The 13,151-nt window shown below is 39.7% G+C and overlaps 1 protein-coding gene across 4 annotated transcripts in view; it reads right to left on the bottom strand.

The window, feature by feature from the left end:
* The window catches only part of Pkd2l1 (polycystin 2 like 1, transient receptor potential cation channel), a 178,530-nt gene that overhangs the window by 75,146 nt on the left and 90,233 nt on the right, over positions 1-13,151 (bottom strand). The window lies entirely within an intron of this gene.

Here is a 13,151-nt window from a genome sequence, read left to right as displayed (position 1 = left end):
TCTGGATTTTGTTCACAGTAGCTGAAAGACCCTGGTGTGCCCATTCTCTCTCCCCCCCCCCTTTCTTTCTCTTTCTTGAAAATAAAATAATAGGGCTGGAGAAATTGCTTGGTTGTTAGGGAACTTGCCTGAAAAGCCTAAGCACCCAGGTTCAATTCTCAGGTCCTACACAAGCCAGATGCACAAGGTGACATATATGTCTGGAATTTGTTTGCAGTGGCTAGAAACCCTGACGTGCTTGCTCTCTTTCTTTCTTCCTCTCTCTGTCTCTAATAAATCAATAAAAATAAAAACTTAAAATATTATTTAAAAATAAAATAAAAAGCTCCTTCAGGATGAGAGGGCCACAGATCTGGGACTTTGAATGGACTCTGGACTGGTTTTATAGTTTTGTCTCTCTTCCCTTGTCCTCCTATCATTAATGTCCCATTAATTAGTCCCCTCTCCCGAAGACATTAAAAACTGCTTGTCTTTTAACTTTTTATCTTCTTTCTCTCCTAGCTTTTGCTTTTATGGTTTTCTACTCCTGTGGTTAATTGTATAAATAGACTGTCTGCATTTCCTGACCCATTTCCTATTCTGCTTAAGCAGCCCCCCTAAATTCCCCTCAGCAATGCCATGTATGTATGTATGTATGTATGCATGCATGCGTGTGTGTGTGTGTGTGTATGTGTATATATATATATATGTATATATATATATATATATCCATACCATAAATTAGTCTGGCTTTCTTTTATTTATTTATTTAATTTTATTTATTTATTTATTTGAGAGCGACAGACACAGACAGAAAGACAGATAGAGGTAGAGAGAGAGAATGGGTGCGCCAGGGATTCCAGCCACTGCAGAAGGACTCCAGACGCGTGTGCCCCCTTGTGCGTCTGGCTCACGTGGGACCTGGGGAACCGAGCCTCGAACAGGGGTCCTTAGGCTTCACAGACAAGCGCTTAACTGCTAAGCCATCTCTCCAGCCCAGTCTGGCTTTCTATTGTAAGTCACTTGAGCCCTTTTCCTCTGTATCTTGTTTAAAATGGAATATTTTCCCTATTCTTCAATTGAACTATTCCTTCCAGTGAACTGGTATCTTATACAAAACATTGCTATAAGGGCTGGGGAGACAGTTCTGTGACTAGAGGTACATAGCTTTTTGGCCCAGATTCAATTCCCAGCACCCACATAAAGCCAGATGCAAAATGGCACATGCATATGTCATCCCAATATGCTTCACAAAGAAGGTGTGGCACAGGAACCACAAAGTTATCCTCTGACCTCAACATGCATGTACACACACACACACACACACACACACACACACAAAAAAGACATCACTTTTTGCTAGAAGAACCAAGATAAAGACTTCAAGGTAGCTCGGAGGCAGAGTGTATATCCAGCATTCATGAGGTACTAAATTTGATTCTTAACATAAACAACAAAGAACAACAAAAACTTTTAGCTAGGTGTGGAGTATGGTAGGGCAGAACTCTAATCATAACACTGGAGAAGCTGAGGCAGAAGGATAGCCAATTCAAGGCCAACCAGAGCTATACAAACATTAAAAAAGAACCAGGCTCATACCTATAATCCTAGAAGCAGGACACTGAGCCAGAGTTCAAGTGAGACTGTCTTGGGAAAAAAAATTATTTAAATGAGAAGGAACTAAGATAATACCTGAAAATATCTTTCAGAGAGGAAGGGGAAGGCATGATACATCCTGATTAGAAAGGAAGAATTAAGGGATGGAAAGATATCTCAGTCGTTAAGGTGCTTGCCTGCAAAGCCTAATGACCTGAGTTTGATTCCCCAGTAGCCATGTAGAGACCAATGCACAAAGTGGCATATGAATCTGGAGTGTTTGTTCAGTGGCTAACGGCATTGCCATGCTCATCCTCTCTGTCTCTCTTCTATCTCTCTCTGCTTACATATAAATAAATAAATACTTTTTAAAAAAGAAAGACAGGTGATAGAAAGATGGCTTAGGAAGTTAAGGCACTTGTCTTTGAAGCCTAAGGACCTGAGTTTGATTCCCTAGAACCTATGTAGCCAGATGCACAAAGTGGAACACGCATCTGGAGTTCATTTGCTGTGGCTAAAGGCCCTGCCACGCCCATTCTCAGGGTGGCCTTGAACTCACAGAGATCTTCCTACCTCTGCCTCCCAAGTGTTGGAATTAAAGGTGGTGCCATTATGCCTGACACAAATAAATTTCTTTAAAAAGAAAACTACCTCTATTTGCATATGACTGCATATAGTATACTTTGCATATATAAAATCCTAAAAATGCTAGACAAGGTAACACAGACCTGTAATCCTCTCAGTGAGGCAGGGGGATGGAGAATTCAAGAACAGCTTGGGCTACATATCAACAATATCTCCAAAACAACTAAAAAATTCTAAAGAATATACATATATAGGCAAAATTATGAATAAGTAAATGCTACTGGATACAATATTATTATACAAAAAACAATTTTATTTCTCTAAATGAGCAATGAATAATATAAAATGAGATTAAGAAAATAGTTTCACTTCCGGTTAAGATGGCGGCATAGGTACCACACCAAAGCAGCCTGGGGGGAAAAAAGACCAAAAAAACTCAGCAAAATACACACTTTTACAAAAAAGTGAGGGGTATAGGAAATTGAAGAGGCAGCGGAGAAGTAGAAGAGATCCAGAGCTTCCAGAGCCCGCACAGGCTGGCAAAAGCGGCCCCAGCAGCTCTGCCAACCGCGACAGTAGCGGCGCACCAGAAAGCAGCCAGACTCGGCTCCAGCCACAGGAAAATCCAGGTGCGGGAGCTTTCCCCTCACACCACGCTCTCCGCAACTCAGGAAACGTGAGGGGAGAGCGGCAGTGAGCAACGGAGGAGCAGACCATGAGGTAGAAGAACACGTGGAACAGCGAGAGAACCAGAGCAGCTGCGGCTCCCTCCTCTCCCCCACCACTTGAGCCCAGCTCCGGTGAACAGAGCAGCGGCCCGGGACCCGGCCATGCCAACTTGGGCCAACAGCTGCACCCAAGAAGGAGCAGAGTTCAGCAGCAACATCAGAGGCACCAGCACCGGTAACAGCGGCCCCAGCAGCAGCAGACCCAGAGTGGCAGCAGTGGCAGACACAACAGCAGCAGACCCAGGAGCAACAGCAGCAGCTTCAGTGGCAGCAGCAGCAGTGGACCCAGCAGCAGCAGCTTCAGCAGCAGCAGTGGCTCCAGAAGTGGCAGCTACAGCACCAGCAGCAGCAGCAGAGGCAGCAGCAGCAGCAGTGGTGGGCCCAGCAGCAGCAGCTTCAGGTGCTGACAGACCCAGCAGAGGCAGCTTTAGCAGCAGCAGTTCCTGCAGTGGGGGTGGTGATCTGCAGTGCCACAGTTGCCAGGCTCAATTTGCCCTGCAGGAAAAGCCAGTGCCCAGCTCCAGAAATCAGAACAGCAGCCCGACGACCCAGGCAGCAACTTGACTGAGACCAAAATCATCCAAGGTAACTGGGATTGCACCAGTGAAGGGTCTCACTTGGTCACAAGCTGACTTGGATCCCTCAACAGACCAGAAATCTTAACCTCTATGTTGATAGAGGATCTGGTTGTTATAATAACTACTCTGGCATACATACTTGGGGCTGTTGTTGATTGAATGTGTACAGTGTTTAGTTAACTTTTAGAATCTACCGGTATTTTATTCCACTCAGTCTACTTGAATACTCCCATAGCAGGGAAACTCAACCCCTAGGAACATCTTTGTAGATACTCTGAAAGTCTTAAGAGCCACACTTAACACCTTAAGCTCCTATCCTGAAAATATATAACATCAAATCAATTGATACAGCTAAGAATAACCAGCTAGCTAGAAAATCCAAGCAATAACTTAATCCAAGATGTAAAAATATATACATTATAACACAAGAAACACTGAAAAGCAAGACAATATAAATCCACCTAAAAGTATTAATGCATCAGAAATGACGTACAGTGAGAACGAGTTAGAGGTAATGCCTGAGAAAGATTTCAAAAGAATGATTGTAATATGTTCAAAGAAGTCAGAGAACAAATCGAAGGAGTCAGGAACTTAAAGAGGAAATCAAAGGAATCAAAGAAGATGCAGGACACCAATTTCATGAAATAAAGAAGGCAATACAAAACATAAATAAGGAAATAGAAATAATAAAGAAAAACCAGTCAGAATTACTAGCAATGAAGAACACAGTTAATGAAATTAAAAACTCTGTAGAAAATCTCACCAGTAGAATGGATGAAGGAGAGGACAGAATATCTAAGCTAGAAGACCAGGTGGCAGATCTAATATAGGCCAACAAAGAGAAAGACAAACTTATAGAAAGTATGAGTGGGAATTTGAAGATATTCGGGACGCTATGAAAAGATCAAATATAAGAATTCAGGGGGGCTGGAGAGATGGCTTAGCGGTTAAGCGCTTGCCTGTGAAGCCTAAGGACCCTGGTTCGAGGCTCAGTTCCCCAGGTCCCACGTTAGCCAGATGCACAAGGGGGTGCACGCATCTGGAGTTTGTTTGCAGAGGCTGGAAGCCCTGGCGTGCCCATTCTCTCTCTCTCCCTCTATCTGTCTTTCTCTCTGTGTCTGTCACTCTCAAATAAATTTAAAAAAATAATAAATTGAAAAAATTTTTTTAAAAAAAGAGAATTCATGGCATAGTAGAAGGAGAAGAATTCTACTCCAAAGGCATAGTAGGCGTCTTCAACAAAATCATACAAGACTATTTCCCCCAAATTAGGAAAGAGGTGCCAATGCAGATATAGGAAGCCTTTAGAACCCCAGCCAGACAAAACCCAGAAAGAACCTCTCCTCGCCATATTATAATCACACTTCCAAACACACAAACCAAAGAAAAAATTTTGAAAGCAGTTAGAGAGAAAAATCAAGTTACCTACAAAAGCAAGCCCATCAGGATTATAGCAGATTATTCAACACAAACTTTTAAAGCCAGAAGGGCTTGGAGTGATATATTCCAAGTTCTGAAAGATAACAACTGTCAACCAAGGTTATTTTATCCTGCAAAGTTATCCATTCAAATAGATGGAGAGATCAGGACATTCCACGACAAAAGCAGGTTAAAGGAGTATATGAAGACAAAACCAGCTCTACAAAAAATACTTGATAGAATCCTCCATGCTGAAGAAAAGGAAAAGCACACATATAAGAAAAAACAAGCAATACTCAAATACTAGTTAACACAAGAGAGCACAGGTAGAACCAGAACCAAAAATAAGGCAAACATAAATACACACCTTTCAATAATATCTCTTAATATGAACAGCCTCAATGCCCCAACAAAAAGACGCAGGTCTGCAGACTGGGTAAAAAAGCAGAATCCTACAATTTGTTGTCTCCAAGAAACTCACCTTTCTACAAAGGATAGACATTATCTTAGGGTGAAAGGTTGGAAGCTGGTGTTTCAAGCAAATGGACCTAGAAAACAAGCAGGGGTTGCTATCCTAATATCTGACAAGGTAGACTTTAGTCCAACATTAGTCAAGAAAGATAAGGAAGGTCACTTTATATTGATTAAGGGCACACTCCACAGGAGGACATTACAATCCTAACATATATGCACCTAACATGGGGGCTCCCAAATTCATCAAACAAACACTATTAGAACTAAGGTCACAGATAACACCAAACACAGTGGTGGTGGGTGACTTTAACACCCCACTCTCATCAATTGACAGGTATCCCAGGAAAAAATAAGCAGAGAAGCATCTGGACTAAATGAGGTCATAGAAGGAATGGACCTAACAGATATATACAGGACATTTCATCCAAAGGCTGCAGAATATACATTCTTTTCAGCAGCACATGGAACATTCTCTAAAATAGACCATATATTAGGACACAAAGCAAATCTTAACAAATTCAGGAAAATTGAAATAATTCCTTGCATTCTATCTGTCCACATGGAATGAAACTACAGATCAGTAGCAAGAAAGGCTATACAACATACACAAAATCATGGAAACTAAACAATACACTACTAAATGATGAATGGGTCAAGGAAGAAATCAAGAAGGAAATTAAAAAATTTATAGAGTCAAACAATAATGAGAATACAACATATCAAAATCTCTGAGACACAATGAAGGCAGTTCTAAGAGGTAAATTTATAGCCTTAAGTGCCTATATTAAGAAATTAGAGGGCTGGAGAGATGGCTTAGCGGTTAAGCACTTGCCTGTGAAGCCTAAGGATCCCGGTTCGAGGCTCAGTTCCCCAGGTCCCACGTTAGCCAGATGTACAAGGGGGCGCACGCGTCTGGAGTTTGTTTGCAGAGGCTGGAAGCCCTGGCGTGCCCATTCTCTCTCTCTCCCTCTATCTGTCTTTCTCTCTGTGTCTGTCACTCTCAAATAAATAAATAAATAAAAATTAAAAAAAAAAAAGAAATTAGAAAGGTCACAAGTAAACGACCTAATGCTTCACCTTAAAGCCTTGGAAAAAGAAGAACAAGGCAAACGAAAAATCAGTAGGTGGGAAGAAATAATAAAGATTAGGGCAGAAATTAATGAAATAGAAACAAAAAAAAACAATCCAAAGAATTAATGAAACAGAGTTGGTTCTTTGAAAGGATGAACAAGATTGATAAACCCTTAGCAAATCTGACCAAAAGAAAGAGGGAAGAGACACAAATTAATAAAATCAGAGATGAACAAGGTAACTTCACAACAGATTCCAGAGGAATTCAAAAAATCATAGGGACATACTATAAAAGCATATACTCCACAAAGTATGAAAATCTGAAAGAAATGGATAATTTCCTTGATCTATATGACCTACCTAAATTAAATCAAAATGAGATTAATCACTTAAATAGACCTATAACACACATGATGATCCGAACAGTTATCAATACTCTCCCAACTAAAAAAAGCCCAGGCCCGATGGATTCACTGCTGAATTTTACCAGACCTTTAAGGAAGAGCTAACACCATTGCTTCTTAAGCTTTTCCAGGAAATAGAAAAAGAAGGAATTCTACCAAACTCTGTCTATGAGGCCAGCATCACCCTGATACCAAAACCAGGCAAAGATAGAACAATAAAAGAAAATTACAGACCAATCTCCCTCATGAACATAGATGCAAAAGTTCTCAATAAAATATTGGCAAACAGAATACAAGAGTACATCAAAAAGATCATTCACCCTGACTAACTAGGCTTTATCCCAGAGATGCAGGGATGGTTCAATATATGCAAATCTATAAATGTAATACATTATATAAATGGGTTGCAGGACAAAAATCACATGATCATCTCATTGGACACAGAGAAAGCATTTGACAAAATCCAACATCCCTTCATGATAAAAGTCCTACAGAGACTGGGAATAGAAGGAACATACCTCAATATAATAAAAGCTATTTATGACAAGCCTACAGCCAACATATTACTAAATGGGGAAAAACTGGAAGCTTTTCCACTAAAATCAGGAACAAGACAAGAGTGTCCACTGTCCCCACTTTTATTTAATATAGTTCTGGAAGTCTTAGCCATAGCAATAAGGCAAGTGACACACATAAAAGGGATACAAATTGGAAAGGAAAAGAACAAGTTATCATTATTTGCAGATGACATGATTCTATACATAAAAGACCCTAAAAACTCTACTAGCAAATTGTTAGAGCTGATCAAAACCTACAGCCATGTAGCAGGATACAAAATAAATACACAGAAATCAGAACCTTCATATATGCTAACAAGAAACACACAGAGGATGAAATCAGAGAATCACTCCCATTCACAATTGCATCAAAAAAAAAAATAAAGTACCTTGGAATAAACCTAACCAAGGAAGTAAAGAATCTCTACAATGAGAACTTTAAAACACTCAAGCGAGAAATTGCAGAAGACACTAGAAAGTGGAGAAACATCCCTTGTTCCTGGATTGGAAGAATCAATATTGTGAAAATGGCAATCTTACCTAAAGCAATCTACACATTTAATGCAATCCCTATCAAAATTCCAAAAGCATTCTTCATGGAAATAGAAAAAAACAATCTAAAAATTCATTTGGAATCACAAAAAACCACAAATATCGAAAATAATACTGAGCAACAAAAATAAGGCTGGTGGTATCACCATACCTGATTTTAATCTATACTACAGAGCCATAGTAACAAAAACAGCATGGTACTGGCACAAAAACAAACATGAAGATCTGTGGAACAGAATAGAGGACCCAGATGTAAGCCCAAGTAGCTATAGCCACCTGATATTCGATAAAAATGCCCAAAATACTCATTGGAGAAAAGACAGCCTCTTCAGCAAAGGGGGTTGGGAAAACTGGATATATATCTGCAGAAGGATAAAAATAGATTCTTCTCTCTCACCATGCACAAGAATTAAGTCCAAATGGATTAAAGATCTTAACATCAGACCTGAAACTCTGAAACTGCTAGAGGAGTAAGTAGGGGAAACCCTTCAACATATTGGTCTTGGCAAAGACTTTCTGAATACAACCCCAATTGCTCAGGTAATAAAACCACAGATTAATCACTGGGACCTCATGAAATTACAAAGATTTTGCACTGCAAAAGACAGTGAAAAAAAAGCAAAGAGGCAACCTACAGAATGGGGAAAAAATCTTCGCCAGCTATATATCTTATAGAGGATTAATATCTAGGATATACAAAGAACTCAAAAAGTGGGCTGGAGAGATGGCTTAGTGGTTAAGTGCTTGCCTGTGAAGCCTGAGGACCCTGGTTCGAGGCTTAATTCTCCAGGACCCATGTTAGCCAGATATACAAAGGGGCGCACGCATCTGGAGTTCAGTTTGCAGTGGCTGGAGGCCCTGGCGTGCCCATTCTCTCTCTATCTGCCTCTTTCTCTCTCTGTCGCTCTCAAATAAGGAAAAATAAATTTAAAAAAAAAGAACTTAAAAAGTTAAGTAATAAGGAATCAAACAAGCCAATCAAAAAATGGGCTATGCAGCTAAATAGAGCATTCTCAAAGGAAGAAATACGAATGGCATATAAGCATATAAAAAAATGTTCTACATCACTAGCCATCAGGGAAATGCAGATTAAAACTACATTGAGATTCCATCTCACTCCTGTCAGATTGGCTACCATCATGAAAACAAATGATCATAAATGTTGGCGGGGATGTGGAAAAAGAGGAACCCTTCTACACTGCTGGTGGGAATGCAATCTGGTCCAGCCATTGTGGAAAACAGTGTAGAGGTTCCTAAAATAGCTAAAGATTGATCTACCATATGATCCAGCTATAGCACTCCTAGGCATATATCTGAAGGACTCATCTCATTTTCTTAGAAGTACATACTCAACCATGTTTATTGCTGCTCAATTTTAATAGCTGGGAAATGGAACCAGCCTAGATGTCCCTCAACTGATGAGTGGATAATGAAGATGTGGCACATTTATACAATGGAGTTCTACTCAGTGGTAAAGAAAAATGAAGTTATGAAATTTGCAGAAAAATGGATGGACCTGGAAAGGATTATACAAAGTGAGGTAACCCAGGCCCAGAAAGCCAAGAGCCACATGTTCTCTCTCATATGTGGATCCTAGCTACAGCTGATTGGGCTTCTGCGTGAGAATGAAAATACTTAGTAGCAGAGGCCAGTAAGTTAAAAAGGAGACATAAAGGGTAGAGAATGGAAGGGAGGAGGGTACTTAATAGGTTGATATTGTATATATGTAAGTACAATGATTGTGATGGGGAGGTAATATGAAGGAGAATGGAATTTCAAAGGGGAAAGTGTGGATGGGGAGGGAGGGAATTACCATGGGATATTTTTTTATAATCATGGAAAATGAAAAATTTAAAAGAGAAAAAAAAGAAAATAGTTTCATTTATAATAATATCAAAAAGGATAAAATGAGGCTGAGAATGTAGCTGAGTGATAGAACAAATTTTTAGCATATGTGAGGCCTTGGGTTCAATTCCTAGCACCGAAAGTTTCAAAAACATCTGGGTGTAGTGGCACATGTCTTTTATCCCAGCTGAAGTAAAATGATTACTTGTGAGTTTGACGCCAGCCTGAGACTACATAGTGAATTCCAGGTAAGCCTGGGCTAGAGTGAGACCCTACCTTGAAGACCAAAAACGGGGAGCGGGGGAAGTGAGCTGGAAAGATAGCTTAGCAATAAAGGCACTTGCCTGCAAAACCAAAGGACCCAGGTTTGATTCCACAGGACCCAAGTAAGCCAGATACACAAGGTGGTGCATGCATCTGGGATTCATTTGCAGTAGCTGAAGGCCCTAGTGAGCTCAATCTCTCTCTCTTCCTCTCTCTCTCTCTTTCTCTGAAATAGAGTTTAAAAATAATTAATTAAATACAAGCAAATTTCTTAAAAGAAGTGCAGAAGAATGACATATTGAAACCATAAACAAGTACTAAAAGAAATTAAAGAAGACCCAAGTAAGTAGAAAAAAATTTTATGTTCATGGATTAGAAGTCTTATATTATTAAGATGGTACTACTCCCTATTGATCTTAAGATTCAAGGTAATCCTTACCAAATTCTAGCTCTTTTTAATTCAGGAAATGGACAAGCAAGTTGTAGGATGTAATATTCTTTTCAAAACAACCCAAAAGGGGGCTGGAAAAGTAGAGAACTTCCATAGCATGTGCAGGTCCCTGGGTTTAATCACACATGTGTGCATGTGTGTGTGCACGTGCACACACGTGCGCGCGCACACACACACACACACCTTCAGGCCCACTGATAAAGTAAGAGTACTACTATCATAAAGACAGATATAGAAATCAACGAGAACTATCAGTGTAGAAATGCACCCATACTTACAGGGTAAATTGTTATTGCTGTTTTGACTGGAAGTGGCAAGGGCAAAAGCATGGTAGGAGTAGCCTCTACAAGCACTGCATATGTCAGTCAATTGTTTTTTGTTTTTTTTTTTGAGACAAGGTCTAGGTCTGTAGCCCATACTGGTTTGGAACTCATGATCCTCCAGCCTTAGTATCCTGAATGCTGGCATTACAAGGTGTGTGCCCTTATGTCTCTTAGATCAACTGATTTTCTGTACGAGTACCTCAGTTTATTGAGAAAAATTTTTTTTTTCTACAAATGTTACTGAGACAACTATATATCTACAAAGTAATATTGGCTTGTTCTATCAAAAAATATTAACTCAATAGGCTGGAGAGATGGCTTAGCAGTTAAGGTGCTTGCTGCAAACCTAAGGGATCATGTTTGACTCTTCAGATCCTGTGTAAGCCAGATGCACAAGGTTGCACATGTGCACAAAGAGGTACACACGTCTGGAGTTGATTGCAGTGGCTATAGGTCCTGGCACACCAATTCTCTCTTGTTTTCTCTCTTTTTCTCACTCTTTCATATAAAAAAGGCCAGTCTGTTGGGCTTGCCTCAAAAAAAAATTAACTCAAAATGGATCTGCTTGAGTTATAAAATTGTAAGTAGAAAACACAGGTATAAATCTCTATCACCTAGGATTAGAAAATGGCTTCCAAGGGATGGAGAGATTGACTAATGGCAAAGGCACTTGCTTGCGAAGCTTAAGGACTCATGTTTGACTCTCCAGGTCCTACATAAGCCAGGCGCACAGTGACACAGAGTGCAAGATTGCACATGCACATAAGGGGGTGCACATGTCTACAGTTTGACTGCAGTGGCTGGAGGCCATGGCACGCCAATTCTCTCTGACACTCTCTTTCTGCATGTGTCATTCTTGCTCTCTTGCGTTTTAAAAAAAAAGGTTAGTCTGTTGGGCATGCAAAAGAAAAAAAGAAAGAAAGGAGGGAGGGAGGGAGGAAGAAGGAAGAAAGAGAGGGAGGGAAGAAAGAAGAAAGAAAGAAATGAGAAGAAAAAGCAAGATATGGTAGCAATAGCACAAGCAATAAAAAATTTAAATAAACTGAAATTAATTAAAATCAATAATTTTGTGATACAAGATACTATAAAGAAATTGAAAGTGTAATCCACAAAATAGGAGAAAATATTCACAAATCATATACCTCTATAAGAGACTAATGCTCAGAATATTAAAAGAACCCTTGTAACTCAACAAGAAGAAAAAGACAACCCATTTGTAAGACATACAAATGGCAAATAGTCATTCAGAAAGATACTCATTGTTAGTATCCATCAAGGAGAGACCAAGCAGAAACCCAGTGAGATCTCAGCACTTTGACAGCTGAGGCAGAAGGATCATGAACTACACAGTGGAATTCAGGCAAGCCTGAGCTGTGGAAAGCAGAAGTACTGGTTAGTCACTAGAATAATAATGAAAGTGAAAACAATTACACAAACAAAAATCAGTGATTAAGTGTCAGTGAGAATGTGAATAAATTGGAACTTGCATACATTGCTGATGGGATTGTAAGATGGTACAGCTGCTTTAGAAAGCAATCTGGCCCTTCCTCAAATCAAATAATGAAATATACACAGAGGTCCCATATGACTCAGGAGTTCTAATCATTAGAATACAATGATGAGAAATAAAAACAACCACACAAAAATGTGTACATGAAAGCTGGACATGTGGCCACACACCTTTAATCCCACCCCTCGGGATACTGAGGTAGGAGGATCACTCTGAGTTTTAGGCCAGCCTAGGCTACAGAGCTCCAAGTTGGGCTATAATGAAACATTGCTTCAAAAATAACAAAATATTTTCACCTGGATGACTATAAATGTGTTATATAATAGCACAAAGAATGAAGTGATGAACAGGTAACAATGTGATGTGTGCATAAAACAAGAGAATATTTATTAAGTCATAAAAATAAATACTAACACTTGAAATAACATAGATCTTGAAAATGTTATTCTGAGGCCAAGCAGTAGACACAAATTATCACATATAGTATGATCCCATTAATAGACCAATCTATAAGGAGATAGCAGATTGGAAGTTTCCAGGGTTTGAAAGAAATTGATTAATAATGGGCACTCTTTAGGCGGTGGTAATTAAAAAAATGTTCAAAAGTATTGCAGAAGAGGGGTTGGAAAGATTGTAAGAGCTGGAGTGGGTAGGAATACCCCAAGACATGGTCCCCACCCCCTTCCCCTGCTTCTCCACAGGTACTGACTGAGGCATTCATGAACCCACAGTGAATACCATAACCCTACTGAGGAGGGCCCCAGGGAAATGGAAGCAGGGACAAGGTAGGTAAAAGAGCTTAGCTTGTTATGATA

This window comes from Jaculus jaculus, chromosome 1, assembly GCF_020740685.1.
Source record: "Jaculus jaculus isolate mJacJac1 chromosome 1, mJacJac1.mat.Y.cur, whole genome shotgun sequence".
In the NCBI taxonomy this organism is placed as follows: domain Eukaryota; kingdom Metazoa; phylum Chordata; class Mammalia; order Rodentia; family Dipodidae; genus Jaculus; species Jaculus jaculus.
Note: the sequence above shows the minus strand (reverse complement) of the source record. Positions and strands in the feature narration are given on the sequence as shown.